Source organism: Rhipicephalus microplus, chromosome X (assembly GCF_043290135.1).
Source record: "Rhipicephalus microplus isolate Deutch F79 chromosome X, USDA_Rmic, whole genome shotgun sequence".
Taxonomy (NCBI): Eukaryota; Metazoa; Arthropoda; class Arachnida; order Ixodida; family Ixodidae; genus Rhipicephalus; species Rhipicephalus microplus.
In genome coordinates, this window is record NC_134710.1 from 292,715,776 (window position 1) to 292,735,640 (window position 19,865).

Sequence of the window (19,865 nt, forward strand, 5' to 3'; positions counted from 1 at the left end):
TAGATGTACGTACGCTTCGATTAAAAGAAGCGATCAATTTATTCGGCGGGTGTCGGTCTTTACCCCGACATAATTTACGCGAGAATACTATACGTACAACAGGCGCCGAAACCTCCGGAAATCTGACTAAGACTTCTGCAAGAGGGGAATGCTCAGACCATGCGCGCAGTCGTGATTAGCCAGACGGTATCTTCCACTCGAGACAAGGCAAGTTATGAGTTGGCCCGCTTTCCAGTCGGACGAGCTGAATCAGGAAAAACAACCACTCGCATTCGAGAGAGAGAATTTTTTTTTTCGTCGTGCTTTCATAGCTAGGTGCCATCTTATCTCCACCACGGAACAACAAGCTTACGCGACAACTTTGGCTGATGCATTTAATTCTCAACTTTGGCTACCTTGAAGCGCCTTCCTGGACGATGAGACCTCCGACCGGAAACCTTCACGAAGCGCGGGGGGGGGGGGGGGGTGGGGGTGCATTTATGAGACTCATAACATGACTGCGCTCCCTTGCGTGTAAACACCGAAATCAGCTCAGCTCAGCTCCTGCCCCGTTGTTATCTATATATACGCACCGCGCTACGCGCAGGCGCCGCACAGGTTCGCAGCTCGAGATGTCATGACGTGGACTTCGCACACGTTCTTTCTTTCTTTCTTTTATTCTTTCTTTCTTTCTTTCTTTCTTTCTTTCTTTCTTTCCTTTAGGACAATAAATTTTGACGTAAAAAAGTCTTCTGACAATAAGCGATCATGTTTTTCCTTAGACGGTTCCCTTCCCCCCTCTTTTTTAAATTGAAATGATCAAATTGGAGAAGTTCGTGCCATTATGGTAGCACTGGCTACTCCGTCGCGTTTAGCAGACAAAATATGTAGTAAAAAAACCGCCAGACCCACGTGGAACGCGCAGCACAGTCACAGTTTCGCTAGGACAGCGGCCTTTCAGAGCCTTCTTTTTTAACACTCTTCAGGTAGCTGCTGCAAGCCGTACCCACTACGCCATAAATCATCATAGCTTTTGTGTAGTAAACAGAAACTCTTGTTATTGTTCTTTTTCACCTTCTCTTGTGGCTCATGCCCACTGTGGGGGATTGACCAAGTATTCGCTGTGCCATCCTTCGTCATTTTTACACACTTGCAACTAATTTTGTGCAATATTTTTATGCTGTTGCTGACGACGATGAAGAATCATTCCTGAAGTTTTTTTTTTATGGGGTTTGAGGATTCGATGACCCGCTCGTTACTCAATTCGCATTGTGTGACGCCTGGTCTTTCCTTTGCTGTTCTAAAACATGTTATTATTGTTTATATTAACGCGATATTTTTGTACCGAAATCAAGGCTGCCTAAGGCAAGTTTGCACCCGAGCTTCAACCAGTGGCGTGGCTCTGTGGTAGAATGCTGGGCCGGCACGCAGGGAAGTCGGATTAAATCCCATTGTCTCCTAGGTGCTTTTTTTTATTAAGTTTTTTCTATTTAGCACGGTAGTGGTTACAGACACTGGCAGCAGGAGTGGGCAACTACGGCGCATGCGACCGTTGTTGTTATTTCATAACAGCTTTCGCCATAAAAACAGTAAAGGTGCAAAATTCAATACAGTAGAACCCACGATGTAAAATACAGCACAGCCTAACATCACATGCAAGTTTCAGATACTTCCAAGAGGTCGACATGCCATGCAAGTGTTGTATCACAAGTTCAAATAAGAAAAATCAGTTCACATGTGGACGTTCGAACGCAAATATTCTGCATTTCTTGACACAACCAGGAAAAAGACTCTGAAAAAAATGATTCCCTTCATTTAATACCACCCGTGGTTTAGCTGTATGACACAGTCGTATCTTTTCAGAAACAACTCGAATTTAGCGTACTCTAAAAAAAAGGTCGGATAAGGACATTTTATGGTGAGCCTTGGCGTGGGCAAGAGCGCTTTGTGTGACCTTGCGGGTTCCTTCTTTGATGTTTTCGAAACGCATGAATGCCTATATACCAGACTGCACAACAGCTTAGTGCATACGCACCTTGCTGCGGCAATATAAAGCTACGATGCTCTCACTTATCACGCAATTGTCGCCGTCTCCGGCCACTATAGGGAAATGGATAAAAAAATGGATTTCACATGTACAGCGACCCACACTTCATTGTCCTTCTAGTATTTACACAACGAGGTTCACCAAGCTCAAGATAGATAGATAGATAGATAGATAGATAGATAGATAGATAGATAGATAGATAGATAGATAGATAGATAGATAGATAGAGAGAGAGAGAGAGAGAGAGAGAGAGAGAGAGAGAGAGAGAGAGAGAGAAACAAGGTTGAGTGAAAGATAGGAAGGTAGCCAAGCACAAGCCATGCTCGCTTCTTACACAGAGACCGCAAACTCGCCCGAGTCATGTGAAGAATGCGCACTCCGAGAGCATCAGGCACTGGAAACTTTCCTCTTGCCTTAAGTAAATTGAGCTATCAAGCTGAATGTATACTTCTCGTTAGTCCACTTATTTTTTCTACCGTTCGTTAGATTATCTGCTCGGACGCTATACCATAGCGAAATAAAATATATTAAGAGGGGCCACTCGAGCCACTCACAGTTGACCAAGGAAGGACCTGATTAACCGCTAGATGGCGTACCCATGCTAGCTTTTACTTGTTAATCAGCACATGTAATAGCCGCCTCAGGGGGACCATGAAGACTCAAGTTCTGCATCAAAGTTTTTTTCAAAGGAAAAAAATAATTATTGATTTGCGCTATTCTCCACATAGGCTCTACATCGTGTGCCGCAGATGACGTTTAATGCGCTACCACAAAAACCAGTAAAGTCTGACGAGAAAGTGTTGTCTTTCTGCATTTGTTTTGTACAAGATACACATTCATGTGGTTTAGATGTACTGTACATGTATCCCCGGAGAAGACGTATGTGTGTAGCCTAGTGGTTTAGACACTCGCTTTCGAAGCGTGAGTTTACGGGTTCGAATCCCAACACCAGAAACAAAATCTTTGTGATTTAATAATGCTGAAGACATTATAGGGTCTGACCAGCCACTCATAGCGCTGAAAGCAGTGCAGTAGCTCGGCCGTAGAGCCTTACGGGAGTGTGTCCGCTTTTTTACGTATGTTTCTCTATAGCTATACTGCCAACTGATGTAAACATTAACGAAAACTGCCATGCCTCACGAGGCACTCGTAATTGTCGATGTTTTACGCCATCCCGGGCTTCAAAGTTCAAGTAATTCGCTTAAGGAAAGGATGTAGTTCATCACTGATATAACCGTTTCGACAGCTATATGCCCTAGTAGTGCATATGTTTCGATTCATATCGGCCTGCTCTTGAAGTGCGCAGCATCTACTGTTACTCCTTGTCTACCTCTCTCTTTAAACGTGCGCGCCTACATTAGATGGAAACATTAGAATGCTCCACCACCGTTTTGTGTTAGAGCGACCACCCCGGAAAGGTGGTGGTCTCGGGTTAAGTCCTCTTTCTGCGAAATCAATATGGATTTCCTTTTGGCTTCGCGCTACAAACGGGTGGTTGTCAATTAATCTTTCTGCATCTTCAAGTCAAACTGATTCGGAAAACAATTGCGTAAAACAACCCTAATGTTTCTTTTTTTCAAGTGTCCGCCATCATTGTGGTACAGGGGTTGTGACGTTCGACTGTTGGCTCAAAGGTCGTGGGATCGAAACCCCGGCCATGGCGGCCGCGTTTAGCGAAATTCTCGAGGCCCATCCGCTTGAATTTAGGTACACCATAAAAAAATTACAGAATCTCAAAGTTTCCGGAGTTCCTCATAATCATATCGTGGTTTTATGACGTAAAACCCTAACGAACAGTGTAGTTATCATTTCAAGTTTTGATCGGGGTGACTTGGAAGACAAAACAGAAGAAAAAAAACTTTCATGAAACGTAAGTTATTTGGGAAGAGCTTTAGTCGTGAGCCTCACTGGTCTCCACCCACCCATTCCACCTGATCGATCAGCGCTCGCTGTTTGGCAAGGTCACAGCTGGACTGCAGTCGCCCCCCCCCCCCCCCCACGGCTCCAACGTGTGCGTTGGTGTCATTTCTGTGCGTGACAACTTCGGCGAGAATCCGTGTCCGTCGCTTTCGATGAAACAGCTCGTATCGAGGAAAACAAAACATCACTGTGTGATTCATACGTGCAAGCATCCAAGTGCGAATGACTCCGGACTCGGTCACCGCGTATTGCTTAATTACCCACAACGCAGCGATTAAAAGCAGTTTCGTCACCGCGTGCTACGCGTTTTAGTTTTCCCTTCTTTATATTCCCATGGCGATATTTAGAAGCATGTGACCTGCAGCATGGTGACTAACGCTACGAATTCGTATGCGACAATCAACGGTTACTTGAGACGAAATCCGTTCCTTTTATAGCATACGCTGCTGGCTCATCTCCTTGCTTCTGTCTCATAAGTGGCAGCTATATGAGGTAATCCGCGCCATTTGAGCGTGTCATTGCAGGTACTACAGGTTTGCGAATTCACAGACTCGACAATTTTACTTTTAAAAATAAGACCTTCTTATGCGCTGTAATGGCATCGAGCCTTGCGAGTGACGCCATTATCAGGAGCTTTTAATCCCTCGGCTGACGGGCGAATGATTGCCGACGAGCTGTGGCAGTCTCACTCCTGGCTCTGGTGCCACAGCCGAAATGGTCCACGCGCGACTTTCGGAAAGCCACGCATCCACGTTTCGCTCCCTTACGCCTTCAGAATTTTGTCATCGCCTGATCACAGTGTATACCGCGAAAGCTCCCATTCTTCGCTCGACTCCTCTAGGCCGCCCTCGGAGATTAAAATGGCATTAAAGGGAATTAAATGATAGCCGCGCGTTTACGATGCGTGACTGCGGAGATGTACCAGCGTGCGTCGCCGAACTACGCAGTCTTGATCATCCTCAACATCACGGCACATGACAGTGGAATCCCACGGGTGCAATTTTCCTCCGACGGCGGTGAAATCGTAAAAAAAAAGTGATATTTCTTTTCCGATTTGAGAGCTGCATCAGTGTACTGTGGCAAAACGCAGTCTTTCATAACTTTGTTGCTGTTCACTTGGTGGGAAAATGTGTAATATACCTAGAGGAAATGAAAGTTAAATTCGTTATTTAGGGGGAAAAATGTTAAACATGCAGTGACACGTGTGATATCCCGGCCGTGGCGGCCGTATTACAATGGAGGTGAAATGGTTGAAGCCTGTGTACGTATAGATCAATTAGGTACACCATAAAGAGCGCCAGATGGTTAAAATTTCTGAAGCCATGCACTGCGGCATCCCTCGTAATCATATCACAAATTTGGAACGTAAAACACAAAGAATTATTCTTATTGGTACAAGTGAAGTAAAACAGGCAGCAGCGTTTCTGTATACACTCGTGACTGTGTCATCAAGCGTGGGGTTTTTATGATGAGAATCTCTATGAAATAAGTAGCTCAGAAGTTTTATGTCGTTCTTGAATTTTGTGGCGAAATCTGTACAATGCCAATACAGGTGGAGTGTTAACCTAGATTTCAAATCATTTTCTCTCATTTGAAGAGCGCTGACTTGGACGTTTTTTCTAAACTTATTAGGCGTCAGTTATTGCAGAATAAGATGCGGAAGGGTCCGCCTGGCAGGCCTGGCTGTTAATGTTGTCGCCTGAGTGTTCCTCTTATCATCAGATAGGCGTGTAACTTGATTTGTTTTCATCCCAGAAACCCGCAGATGTGGCTCGATAATGTGAAACACTTCATTCCCGCTAGTAAGACCTTAAGTGTGCGCGGGCAGGAACTATTCGCTGTCCTTCCAGGAAACGTAACTGACCGACGCGTTTGTGAGGAAACCCCATTTTCACCATGCCGTCCAGGATCCCGCTCCATCCAGTGCAGAAACACTTGTAGGAGGAGATGAAGTGTCTACGGTGTCATTCAGTCACATGGCACTCTGAAGGTGACGAAGAAGCTGCACACCCGAATTTTCCTACATGTGCAAGAGAGCAGACCGATTCTGTTCTTACTCTGCGGTGAAGGATGCTGTCGGGGCAGCGAAGTCCCTTACACAGGGCTGACACGGTGGTCTCCACAGATATTGGAAGCGGCAACAAACTACTTGGGGAGCTGGTTATTTGGAACTTACATATTGTGCCTGTACTAGCAAAAAAAAAAACAAAAAAACAAATAAACTAGTTGTTTAGTGTCGTTTGTGATTGTTCATCTCCGTCATTGAATCGTTATGACGCTGATTCCTTGAATCGTAATCAGAGTCGGGTGTGCGAACGCGAAAGATTATTGCTAGATTGTTCACTGCAAAGAAACTGGAGAACCCCTCAGAGACAGATTTTTTCTATTCTATGGAGAAATTATTGTGTCTAATAACTAACTAACTAACTAACTAACTAACTAACTAACTAACTAACTAACTAACTAACTAACTAACTAACTAACTAACTAACTAACTAACTAACTAACTAACTAACTAACTAACTAACTAAACAACTAACTAACTAAATAACTAAATAACTAAATAAATAAAGCGAGCGAGCGATCCTATGTGACTTTCGGAAAGTTGCACGCCGATTTTCAGACAACCCGTCTAATTTCTGCATTGCCTCCATCTTGACTTCTAGACGCTCTTACAGCAGTCATCAGCCAGAATTTTCGATCCTTACAAAAACAAAATCAATACACAGCTCTCCACGTTCCCACGATCATGCCAGGCGATGGCTGCGGTTCTGTCGACGTGAGAACCTGAGCTCATGCTGCGGTGAATCAAGGGGCCGCGCGCTTATTCGACGGTTCGACGCCGTCTGACTCAGGTTCGGGTTGCAGCGCCGGCTCCCAACAGCGTTTCCCAGGGTACGGTAGAGCATTTTGAGTGCACGTGTTCGGCTAATAAGCGCACACACACACACACACACACACACACACACACACACACACACACACACACACACACACACACACACACACACACACACACACACACACACACACACACACACACACACACACACACACACACGCACACACACACACACGCACGCACACACACACACACACGCACGCACACACACACACACACACACACGCACACACACACACGTGCCGGTCCAAAACTGAATCATGTCGCACGTGGAAGTCACCGGCCCAGACTATGACTCTTGTCCGGCAGGCAGCAGCGCCATTATTGCACGCTCTCCACGAGCGCGCGGGAAACAAATGTTTCGCATGGCGACACAGTTCGAGAGACACGGCGTGCTATCGACCCTCTATCGCCGCAGGTCGTTTGATATTTTCTGCACCAATGCGCTGTTTTGTTTCTTGTTTTATGCGCTCCCGTTTGTTTCGCCGCCTCGTCAGCTTCTTACCGAGAGCGTAGAAAACGCGCGAAAGCACATTTATACGAGCGTGCAAGCTGGCGCTCCAAAGTGGTGCCGTGGCCATTGGCTCGTAACACTTATCCCTCATTGCTGGCACCACGTGGGCAGTGTCGACCGCGGGTAGAAAATAATGAGTTCGGCAATAACTAAAGGTCGCACGACTCACCTTTTTCGCCAGCAGAATTGTCCGTCCGGCGTGCAGTCATCACTTGTCATCTGCAAAGACAGGGGAAGATTTCGCTCGTTCATTTGCATCACAATACAAGGGCTCATGGTTTAACTATCGAATCAGTGTGTACATGACGCAGTGGTTTGTAAGACCATGCCTGCCAGGCCGAACATCGACCGTGTTATGAAGGAACGAATGACGAATATTTACGACAAAAGAGCAGTTACACCACCCGCACGGTGGTCCAGCGGTTACGGTATAAACGGCTACTGACGTCGAAGGTCACGGGATCGAATTCCTGCAGTGGCAGCAGCGTTTAGATAGAAAATAAATGCCGGACGTCAGATGGTGAAAATTTCCGGAGTTCTCCACTACTGCGCTCATGATAAATTATGTCGTATAGTTTTGGACGTAAAGCCTGAACAAATATTGTATCACCAGTTTCAGGAACTTGAGCATCGGCATGTGGAACGAAAGCGTCATTTATCGGATTTTCCTTTTCACGGATTGAAAATCTACTCAATTAGCATGCGTTGCTCAGGTTATGACATGACATTAATTGTATGGTTACACTTTATTATGTGCCCTAAAGTAGTTTCAGCTTATATATATATATATATATATATATATATATATATATATATATATATATATATATATATATATATATATATATATATATATATATATATATATATATATATATATATATATTATATATATATATATATATATATATATATTGAACGATTAAATATCATTTCACTCATTTGCTGGCATTTCGGAAGCTGCAAACAACTACATTTGAGCATTTAGATGCCAAATTAGCAGAAAACTCCTTTCGAAAATTCTGCTCTGCTTAGCAAGTCCTTATAATACTTTTAAACTTTTGATTTATATCGAGTCCCTGTCAAGCTATGAAGCATTTTTGCCTGTTATCGCAAACAACGCTGTTTATTAAGTGCCAGTTCGGTCCCATTAAGGTGAAATAGCGCAACATTACACTGGTCCATAGCACTTGATATCTTGCGAAACATCCAAGCTATTCTATAAGTTATTGGCACCATTATTAGGCGAGAACAGAGTGACGACAAAACTGTTCTCGCGCTGTAACAATCGCCATGTCATACCAACTATAGCCCAAACCGCCACGCTTCTAAATTATTACGCGTCCCATAAGGCACATTACTGCTGGTATAGTAGAATAAATGTTGCGGTAACACCATTTTATATATTAATGAGATATCTCTGTATACACGTGAACTACCAAACACCACCTCATATATTAATGAAATTTCGCTGTACATAAGTGAACGACCGAGAGCCACCACCTTTTCATTCTGCTGAAGTCACAGATATACCTTTCAAATAGGAGTACGAGTACGACACTGCAGCACGCAAATAGAAATATGTTTTTTTATTCTTTTGTTTAATACATCACGAATAAAGGGGGGGGGGGTGAGCGGGGATCTAAGTCGTGTCCCTCAGATAAATATGAGTTTACACGGATGTGCATTTTTTAATAACCTTTAGCAAACATGATGCACAGGAGACAGAGGAGCCGTAAAAGCGCACCGTAAATACAAGTACCACAAAAGCAAGCAACAACGTTTCGCAGGCATCATTGACTATATCCGCACCACACAGGGTATACGTACTCCTAATAGTGCTGCTTTTGTACTGCGAAGCGCATAAAGCTTGCATTGAACGCGCGTAAATGTATAGCTGTACAAAGGTAAAACGAAGCTTTCACCTGACGCAGTGACAAAATTATGGGACCTGTACGAAGCAACGGTTCGACACCCAGCCGGATTAAGATAGCGGCAGCATGCAAAAAAAAAAAATCCATTGCACTATGTCTTGAGTGCGTAATCGAGAAACCGAAAAGCCGAAAATCTACACTATAAGTTCTCCCTTTCCTCTTTATAGAATGTTCCCACAAAGCTACACAAACGTTTAGGTAGAAAACAGAGCGCTTAATTATTTTAAAGCTTTTCTTCATGTTTCGGTTTTCGCTGGTTACAAAAGCGTGTGACGTGTACTTGTATTCTTCGGATGAATTCAGAAGACATGCTAAACGAGTGTAGAATTGTTACTTTTCCGCTCCTATTTAGCCAGATGTTCAATTTCTGAGACTGGTTGCACGAATGTTTCAACTATACTGATAGTCAGGCCAAACAGATATACCCGAAAAAGCATTTAGGAATCAGATAAGGAAATACACGGTTTGGAAGCCTAAAATGCAGATACTCCGATACATTTGTAATTGACGTAACGGTATATTTCAGAGATACTTTTGCAAAAAGACGAAAAAAGTATTTCGAAATACAGACAAAGCGATACAGATACTGAAATACTTCTCTATATGTCGGGGATAGTCATACTAATAATATTTAAAATGCGCAGCGCATTGAAACTTCCAAATAAATTTACTACCTATTTTATCACCGCACTCTGAGTTCCAATAAGGCGTTTCCAAGTTGGCTTAAAGTAACACTGATATCAAATTTCAAGATCTAGATGTGCCGATCATTCGATCGCTTGGTATGCATAGATCTTCTTAGCCAAACTTGAATAGCATTCAATGCGTGGAAGTTGTTTTATTTCGATGTCAAACAGCGTAGAAAAGCTAAGGAGAAAAAAACGAAAAATAGACTGCCCTGCGACATGGACGGTGTGGTACATTCCACAAATACCATCCTGAGTGACGATACGCTAACAACAATGACGCGGACGACCTGAGTGTGTTTGGATACGACTCCCGGCCATGCCCTCACTAATGGCTTTTCTTGCTGTCTTGAAGCGTGCGTGCGATTCATCTTGTAGCATCGACTGATTTGAAATGGGCTCCGCAGCGGGAGTACGATCATTCAGAGTGACAACGCGGGCCAGAATGTCGGGGAACCGCTGCGCAGTGGGAACCTGCACGTCGAGGCGCGGAAAAAGCGGAAATTGCTTGGCATTTCACGCCTTTCCAAGTCACGAATCTCAGCGCAGCCAGTGGGTAGACTTCGTACGCACCGATGGACAGATGGACCGGACGCCTAAGAAGAATAGCCGCATTTGCTCGCTTCACTTTGCACCGAGCTGCTACAGGGTAAATTCTGTGTTGGCGAACGAGTTGAGCTTCACTGGCAGTACGAGGCCCCTTCTCGAGGCCGGGGCTAAAGGGAGAGGGGAAGAACGAGTTGGCACTACTTAACCTAGCCGGCGGAAAACGCATCGAGGGGCTTTAGCCTACATCATCAGAGACACAGCTCGACTGACACAGCAGACGAAATGCCAGTGTGCGTGACGTCACCATTTTTTGTGAAAGCAGCATCAGCTGTGCAGCGGCTTTGACGTGGCCGCGAGGTAGCACTTACAGCACTACAGTTTGACGGGCTTTCGACCCATTTTGAACCGCGTTCGATAGCGGATATATTAATCAATATTACAGATATTCATTCCTACCTCAGATGCGTTTTAGGTCGCGAATCGCTACTAGGGGGTGGATAGCTACTCATTGGCACAAAAATCTTGGCATGAGTAAATTTGATGTCAGTGCTCCTTTAAACTGCACATAATTTTTAATAACGACATATTTAGGTAGCAGTTGCAATTTAAAAAAAACCATGCTGTATGAGAGCAAGAGTAATGCCTGAACATGTGGAGCCGTAGATTGCTGCATTCAAGTAGCAATAATTAATGAACTATTCATCATAACACAAAACAACTTCCAGCGAACATTAGGTGCATTGTAGTCTAGAAACTCATTCAATATTGTTGTTCTACCGAAAACATACAAAAAGTTATTCACTCCTAAACTTACATCGTTTTTACCATTTTCATTGGAGCCTGCAGCACTTAATAATTGCTTTACTGGCTATATCTCTTCATGGAAACCTAGCATCGTGCTTCATTAGAAAGCTCAGCAAATTTTACTTGGTTATGTTGAACAGTTTTGCCGCAAGGCCAGTACAGCGATGGCTTGTAGCGAAATTAATGGTTTTTGGTAGCACTGTTTTTATTGCTATGCAATACCGTTTAAGACTAGGTGACAATACTAGCTGTCATTAGAAAGTGGAGAGCGTAAGCTTTCTAATGCACTACAATTCACATCGATAGGGTGAGCGCAGGTAAGCGTAGCGCGTAACAATGACTAATATGCGGATGGGGTGCCTCCAGAGTGGGACCGCCACCTTAACGTAAGTACGTTACCCGTTACAGTTCCGAAATTGTAATGAGTACGTCACTAAGCCACCTAAAAAAAGCAATGTGCTACCGCTAACGCCATTACTTGTCACGCGTTACGGCCAACACTGCACGAACATCGCGGTCAGCATGTCTCTGGCTGAAAAAAAGAAAGTAAGGCTCCTGAATTCCTTGCTGCATCTGTAATGGCGGCGCTCACTTCGACAACCTTCTATACTTAGTAGACTAGTGGTTCAGACTAGTTGGTTTCCAGTTTTGCTAAAGTGCTCTAGCGCGAAGCATGAGAGGAACACATAAGTAATAAAGATGACCGCTTACTTACAGTTGAAGGTTTAGCGTTTCCTAGGAACACAAGAAAAGGAAAAAGAAGAACGAACAAAACAAGAAATGAGAAAGTAAACGCAAAAAGACCTCCTTCCAATCGCCGTGTGGCCACGCTAACGTCTTCCAGAAGTACTTTGGAGAAAAAAGTATCGTTGACAGCACACGGCTACACACACCAAATTCTTGGGGTGGTTTGTGGTTTCCGCGATAAGCTCCGGTTTTTTAAATGAGCGCCGCAAAAAAAAAAAGAGAAAAAAAAACAAGATAAAAATACTGCTCGTTTAGTTAGCATGAAGAAACACATTAAAAAAAGACGTTGTTGGTTGACACCCATTGTCTAATATACAAGTTTCCTTAGAATGAAAATATTACTGCTGGAATTGAAAATGGCAGTATAACACTCTTGGCAAGCTCAAGCAGGCAATCATTCAAATACATTCCAGCTTTACCAGAAAGTGCACAATGGGATGCGGATAGCAAAGAGACTAGCTCGCTTTCAAGAAGGCACGAGTCAGTTTCGCTCTCAGCAGATACGTAGTAGAAACGGTAGGTGCATATCTCGCCGCTGACTGCGATGGTCACAGCAGAAATTTTTTTTTCTATTGTAAACACGTTTCAGCTCATTTTCGAAAAAAGAAAGTAACGAGATACCCGCGTCCTGAATAGTATCGCGCTACGGGCGATACATCGTAAAAGTATTTCACTACGATACAAATACATTTCTGAAAAGTATCTCGATACAGCAATAGAGATACTCAAAAGTATTTCTGAAATATTATCGCGATACTGCCTAGCCCTGCTGACAGTAATGGGTTGCCGTCATCCTCGTACCAGATGTATCTATATAATTGAGAGCTCGCAGGTTCGCAGATGGAAGGGTCGGTTCTGGCAAGGAAAAACCTCGCCGCCCTCATCGCAGTCACTGAAGCAGTGACTTAGCAGAGCTGTTTCGTGCCTTTTTTCTGGCGAAATTCGAAACTGGTGTGTGGGCCTCCGGTTGCGGCTGACGCACTCCTTGTCCGGCGGTGCGTGGTTTATTGCAGCCCATTGCCGCGATCCTTTGTTCTGCAGAGTCAGTATACGGCAGCAGCTTGTACGGATCAGGCTATGTCAAATAAACAGAGCAGGCTCGACGCATCACCAGCGTATAACAAACGCAAGCGGTCCGTCGCTTCGGATACTTCCGCCGCAAGCTCTTCCGCGCATGCAGCCGAGGCGAACGCAACTGGCGCTGGTGCTCGCTTCTAAGGAGATGTGACGTCGCTCCTGAAAGACAATAAACACGCACAGGTCCGGCGTTCCTGACAGCGCAGTCAGGAACGCCCGTAACAAAGGAGTGTAATCTTGTCAGTCGTCTTTAAAAAAAAAAGGTGCCAAGAGAGTGACTTTGTCAAAACCTGGAATAATATCACAGTACAGCCTGTATTATTGAAAAGAACTTTGGGCGTTTTCATTATTCAACTTGTGCGTCGATCTCTACGGGAAAAGAGAGAGGGTAGAGAAGAGAGGTGTGGCACGAGAATGTATGTGTAGAGACGTAAGGACAGTTGTTTGCACGCAAAGTATAATAATAATAATAATAATAATAATAATAATAATAATAATAATAATAATAATAATAATAATAATAATAATAATAATAATAATAATAATTGGCATTTAACGTCCTAAAACCATCATTTATGTGATTATGAGAATCGCCGGAGGGCTCCGGAAATTTCGATTATCTGGTGTTCTTTACCGTGCACCTAAATCTAAGCACAGGGGCCTTAGGCGTTTTTGCCTCCATCGAAAATGCGGCCACCGCAGCTGGAATTTGATCCCACGACGTGCGGGTCAGCAGCCGAGTGCAGCCACTACACCTCCGCGCCGGGTCATGTCAACTGTGCATGGAAGGCGAAATTGAGTGAGTGAGTGTGTTAGTGCGTGAACCCCATTTCAGATACCTTCTCAAAGTGCCGCGCAGTATCTCCGTATATACATGAAATCAGAACTAAAAACGCACAAAGTGTTATCAGCGTTATCTTGGCAGCCGCAGACTTCAAAACGCTGACCACGCAATATTGGCCCATTTTTTCGAAAGCTTTGATAGCAGTCGCTTTTTACGTATCTTTGCGCTTTGAAATGCAGGCAGCGCTTTTATTTCGTGTTTGAGAAGCCTTGAGGATCATCGCTTTTTCTTTTCTGTAGAGTGGCGGCCAAGTTGCGTCGCTTTCGTGAACCTAGAGAAATGTATTGAGCTTTGACATCTCCTCCACACGCGAACATGAAATTCTCTTTGTGCGCGTTGCTGGTCCTGATAGAGCACTGCGATGCCCATTTGTCCTTGGTCACGTGTTCTGAAATAGCTCTAAACGGTCAGTAGGATAATTGCAGCTAAATAACGAGGCAGTACCAAATTGATACAGAGAGAAGGAAAGTGGGAGGGTGGTTGACCTAGAGGGGCACACTATAGCTTCGTCGAAACCTGCCCAGAAACACGTTCGAAAAGGGAGATTGTTTGTTTGTTTGTTTGTGTGTGTGTGTGTGTGTGTGTGCGTGCGTGCGTGCGTGCGTGTGTGTGTGTGTGTGTGTGTGTGTGTGTGTGTGTGTGTGTGTGTGTGTGTGTGTGTGTGAATCTTTCAAGGGGCGCTTTCAAGTTTGATCACTGTATCGCAGGAAAACGACAACAAAAGAAAATCAAAGTATGGTGTAATGTTTCGGGCCATAGTTGCCGTTGGTGGCTACTTTGCGTCAAATTGGCTACTTTTTAAACTGGTTCGGTGACGAAAACTTCCAATTGGCGCCATGGATATTTACTGGCTTCTTAAATTTCTGGTTTTACTTACTTAAAGTCGTTTGATTTATTCATCAGTAGTAAAGACTCTGTTCTTAATACCACTGATGTTATATTTGACTAAAATTTGGCGATAATATTAAACGACATGGCTACTTTGGCTTCATTCGGTTTGAGTTCTGGCGCCTTTTCAATTCCACCCCTTGACAACCCTGGTTCGGCCTTAGCTATCAAAGAACAAAATGAAGACGTGGCTAAAGGATATCTTGGGACTAGGTTTATCTCAAATTGCTATATATATTTAAATGCATTTGAAAAACATTAATTTTTTAATTAGACGAGTGATACAGGAATTTGGCCAAAACGGGTTTAGTTTATGAGCGCAGTATGAAGTCAACAAATTTTTCAAAGGATTTTCTTTTAAGGTCTAAAGTTTTTCAAAAAAGAATGCTGATAACCAGGAACTGCACAAAAAAAAAAAATCAACGGCAAGTCTAACTCAGCTTTCAGAACGTGTCACCATTACGCAATCTGTAATTCAAAGACTGCAAGAACGTCAACAAGTAAGGAGTTTGCGTTAAACCATTGCACTGTTTTCACAAGCTCGACACGCCTGTTCTGCTTAGCTGTACTGACGAATAAATACGCCACAGCAACGTCTGTCAACTGAGCGTATTGTCAATTTTGGCCATCCCAGATGCCTCGATAGATTTCTCATCAACGTGGCGGCGCCCACTGCAGGGAAAAGGTCTCTATCATGTTTCTCCAAACTACCTTGTCCCGTGCTTGCTGCTGCCGCGTCTTGTCTCAGGCTTCTTAATCTATGGAATTCGGTTTCCCAAGGTATAGTTGGGATAGCATACTAATAGCATGCTACAACTAACCTCAATTACGAGAGTGCTTTAGTTTATTGTTTGTGCGTCCTTCAAGCATGTCCATAAATACAGATACCCAATGTCGTCTGTGCACCTTACTTTCCGTCTCCCCTCTCGCGCGTTTGAATTGTCTTCGAATACAGTGAGTCACTCTCAGCGATCAGCAGTTCACTTGCCTACGTGTAGATGCCCAGGCAATGCCCATTTCTTTTTCTTGATTACGGCTAAGATGTCATTAATACGCGCTTTTTTCCTGACATACTCCGCCTTCTTCTCTTAATATCACACTCATGATTTTCCTTCTCATGGCTCGGTGCACCATTCTCAAGTTGAAATTTTTTTGTAAGCTTACAGGTTTTTTCTCCCCGGTAAGATGAAGTTTTATACTTTTTCTCTTGAGCGTATACATAGTAAACTACCATTCAGTATCTGAGAATACCTGCCAAACGCTCTCTACCTCATTATAATTTTTTAGGTAGTGAGCCGATAGTAGATTCAATATATTCATGAAGTTTTAATGACAGTAGTCATGTTTCTTGTCGTGTCTATGAAGGGTTGTACACTTGACGAGCTAAGTTTTTTGTAATATAAAGATTAACTCATGATCCTCAATGAACGTAAGTGTGTTAAAAGCAGCAGTTGCTTTTACGTTTTACTTTTCATGTGAGGAACCCAACTGACATCACTTCATTTGACAGAGAGCAAAATTTATATATCAATTACAATTTACGTAAATGTAAGCGCGTGTGATTTCCCTTGACAAGCAAAGGGGACTGCATAAGAGCCGTGATTGTCCTTCGCGAACAGGGAGACATCTTGACTTCAATTCGGTGCTAATTGTGCGAAATATGTTCGATGAGTGCTCTCCTTGCGGCCCTCTGAAAAGTGATTTCAAGCAAGAGGGCTTCTGCAGCGCGTTTATGTAGTGATAGCTGCTTCAATGCAGAAAAACTTGGGCAACAGCCAAGCGGTTAGGCCCAACACTTTCATTAGGATGGTCAACGTGAAGTGGACTGAATGAGAGATCGATTCTGGGTCATAACACTCTGAAAATGAAACACCAAGGAGCAGTTGCATACGCCACGTTGAACGCGTGGCAATAAGAAAAATAACATGAGAAGGGGAGATAGAGATAAAAGTTAGATCAGGGTGTGATGGAAAACAAAGCATCTATAGTATCCCGCATAACGGCCATCCCGTTGTCTTGAGCGTGCCAGCTAAGATAACTAGAGCGGCACACATCAGCACACAAAGGAAGCGCCCCCCATTGTGTTGAGCCGTGAATGTGTATACACAACATAATGCACACGAATGCACGGTTCATGACACGTTGTGAGATGTGATACAACACCTAAATAGATTATCTTGGAGGTACAATTTTTTGCACGTCTACGTCGCGTGCACTTAAAGGTGCCCGGAGCCCATTTTCCATGTAATCATCGTAGAGCCTCGCTACCTGAGTTGATTACCTGAGAAATGATCGCCGCAAAATTTTTTCGTATCCGTTCATAGCGAGCAGATCGAGTTACTGACACTTTTCCTTTCATCCTGATTAACGTGCTGGAAATTGCAGAGGAGGGGTGACAAAAGGGATAAGAAGCTGCGTCAGCACGTGTTATGACCGTGAGTGAATGCTATAAAACACGACTGCTTTCTCCACATGTAATTCCACTGTGCGCGGCAGTGTTATTACTGTGCACACTATGGAGGGCGACCCTTGCGCATGGCGCCGGCTCGTAGCAAGCAACTCACCTGATCTAGATTCCGCTCTTAGTTTAGTTAACCTGTATGCAAAAAGCAGCAGTCTGCTATGTGACGTCATAGAGCAGCCACCCGTAGCTCCGAAGAAAATGAGAACGGGCCTTTGTACAAAAAGAGGGCGCCTGAGAAAATGGCAATTCTCCTTGCCGTGCAAGACTGCAAGATTTAGTTGAGGCGTTGACATAAGCGTCTGCTTTCCACTGCATATTCGGCTGAACGCGTGTACGTGTTTTTTCACCAAGCAAGAAGAGTAGTTCAGGACCCCTTTTAGTCTGCTTTAAGTTAGAGTTAGCGCACATACCGCTTCACTATATCTGAGAATAAACATCTATGCATTTCACAGCATGGATGGAAAGAATGGCCTATATGGCGGTCCTTTGTAATTGTTCAGGTTGGTGAGTGGTCACGACGTCGTCTTGAGATATCCAGAGCGTTGCAGTTTATCTCTTGGTCTGCAAAATTTCTCGAGTAATTAAGTCTACTTTGAGGCAATAAATGTATGAATGATGGCGCCGTTACATTTACTACAGTCAAATTAACGCATGTCGTTCGCGTTTGATGTCTATGCTCCTCAACTGCACAGCGCCACCATGCATGATCACCCGTATTACCCACTTGTCCTATGCCAAACTATAGACATAAGATAATACTGACGGCCAAGCCGTTGTGTGCACGGTGATTGCACTGTGCAAAAATGTTCTCGTGAATACTTCCTTAGGATTTTGTGATATGTTTTAAAGACGAGTCTTTCTTGGTATACCTTGACGCCGGAAGTTTGGTATGTCTGTCTGTCTGTCACACGATTAAGCCACCTGGCCAAAGTTTAGACACTTGCTGAATGCCCAGCAATCTTGACTGGTGGCAGCGTTCACACTTGTGAACATAGTCGACCAAAAAGCAAATATTGCACATTTCTGAGGTGCAACATCAGTACGTAAGTATTAGGTGGTGTGTTTCTTTACTAGAAAATACATACAGATAGGTAATTCTAAAGACTCTAGTGTTTTTTAAGCTGCGCTGAAAATGCGACGCTATGCACGAGAGAAGGCCGGTAGAAGACTACTTGTTTTCGGCGACATTTGTAGCGGAGCACGCAGTTAAGTGGTCAACTTTTTTTCTTCTGCTTTGATTTTAACACCCAAGTGTTTTATGTCGGGGTTCACAAAGGTTTCAGTGACGTATTTCTGTCACGGAAATGACGTCGAAAATATACGCACGATCGGAAACAAAAGCACCGTTAAGGTGGGTATAACCCATGACCCTTGGGTCCACGTCAATATATGCCATGCACGCTATCCACCGCACCACGGTCACATATTAGCACTTATTGGAAAATACGCCATTTATACCTACCATTGTCTTCTCACAGCGTTCTTGTAAAGTGCAGTAATGCATCATGACCGTGGCACCTGCGATTAGTACATGCAAAGCACCGTTTGTAAGCGTCCGCCTCATTCGTCGCACTTCCAACAGCAGAAGTGCAATTTTGTCAACGCCTTAACACATCCCCAAGTGGCGCCGTTACCACGAGCGTCGGCGTCGCCCATAGCATCCATCCATACAAAGCATAGCTCTGAAACCTCTAGGACACGCCCTTTTTGCCCATAGATGTAGCTACGCGTTAGCCAGCGAATTATCATGGCCGGCCAAAGGGAACACATGACGCGCGTTGCGTTTCCCTCTCGTCGGGCAGTGGTTCTCAGTAACTCCAACATGCGGCTAGTAGGCACCTTAGCACAAGTTCGGCGTCCAATCGGTCACACTCTTCTGGCTGTCATATCATTTTCTCTGGTTCCGCGCCCACCGTTAACTACTACAGCTACTACAAGCATATGACCTCAAAGGTTTGCTTAATCATTAGCGGTGGGCGAGTAGATGTATGACGAAGCGTCAGCTTGCATGCCCCCTACGTTAAGCGATGCTGAAGCTGTCAAACAACGGACAATGTGTGAGCTATCTTATATCAATGTACATTGAACTACTTATGTAAGCACATATTTTACTTTCGTGTTTTACCGATTTCCTTGACAGAGGGATCAACCCTGTTTTTGTTTTTTTAATGCTAACGATACAATGCGATCACACGCTTATGACGCACACCGTTTGGGAAAAAAAACTTTCCAGACTAAGCCGCTTTTAGATTCCGATAATTGCAGAGCTTTCTTCGCAAAATATTTTTAACACCTAAAAATACAAATAAACAAAAGTCATCGAATAATTCAGAGAGATAGACAGGCAAGCAGACAGATAGACGTGCGCGCACACACGCGCATGATAAAAAGTTGCGGAACTATAGTTCATAATGAATGGTTGCTATATTAAGCGCCCTTTGTTTCAGATTGTTCCCACCAGTGGTATCTTAAACAAAAGGACAGCCCGTCAAACTAGAAAGAAAAAATAA

The 19,865-nt window shown here is 43.9% G+C and overlaps 1 protein-coding gene across 2 annotated transcripts in view; it reads right to left on the bottom strand.

Annotated features, from left to right (window-relative positions):
- Positions 1-7,553, bottom strand: part of raw (NDT-like domain-containing protein raw) — a 168,436-nt gene extending 160,883 nt beyond the window's left edge. Inside the window, exon 1 of one of the 2 annotated variants that reach the window (XM_075879335.1) lies at positions 7,532-7,553. The gene's annotated coding sequence lies outside the window, so the exon portion shown is untranslated. The remainder of the gene's footprint in view (positions 1-7,531) is intronic. The other variant, XM_075879337.1, reaches the window with a different exon arrangement.
- Between the last annotated feature and the right edge of the window lie 12,312 nt (positions 7,554-19,865).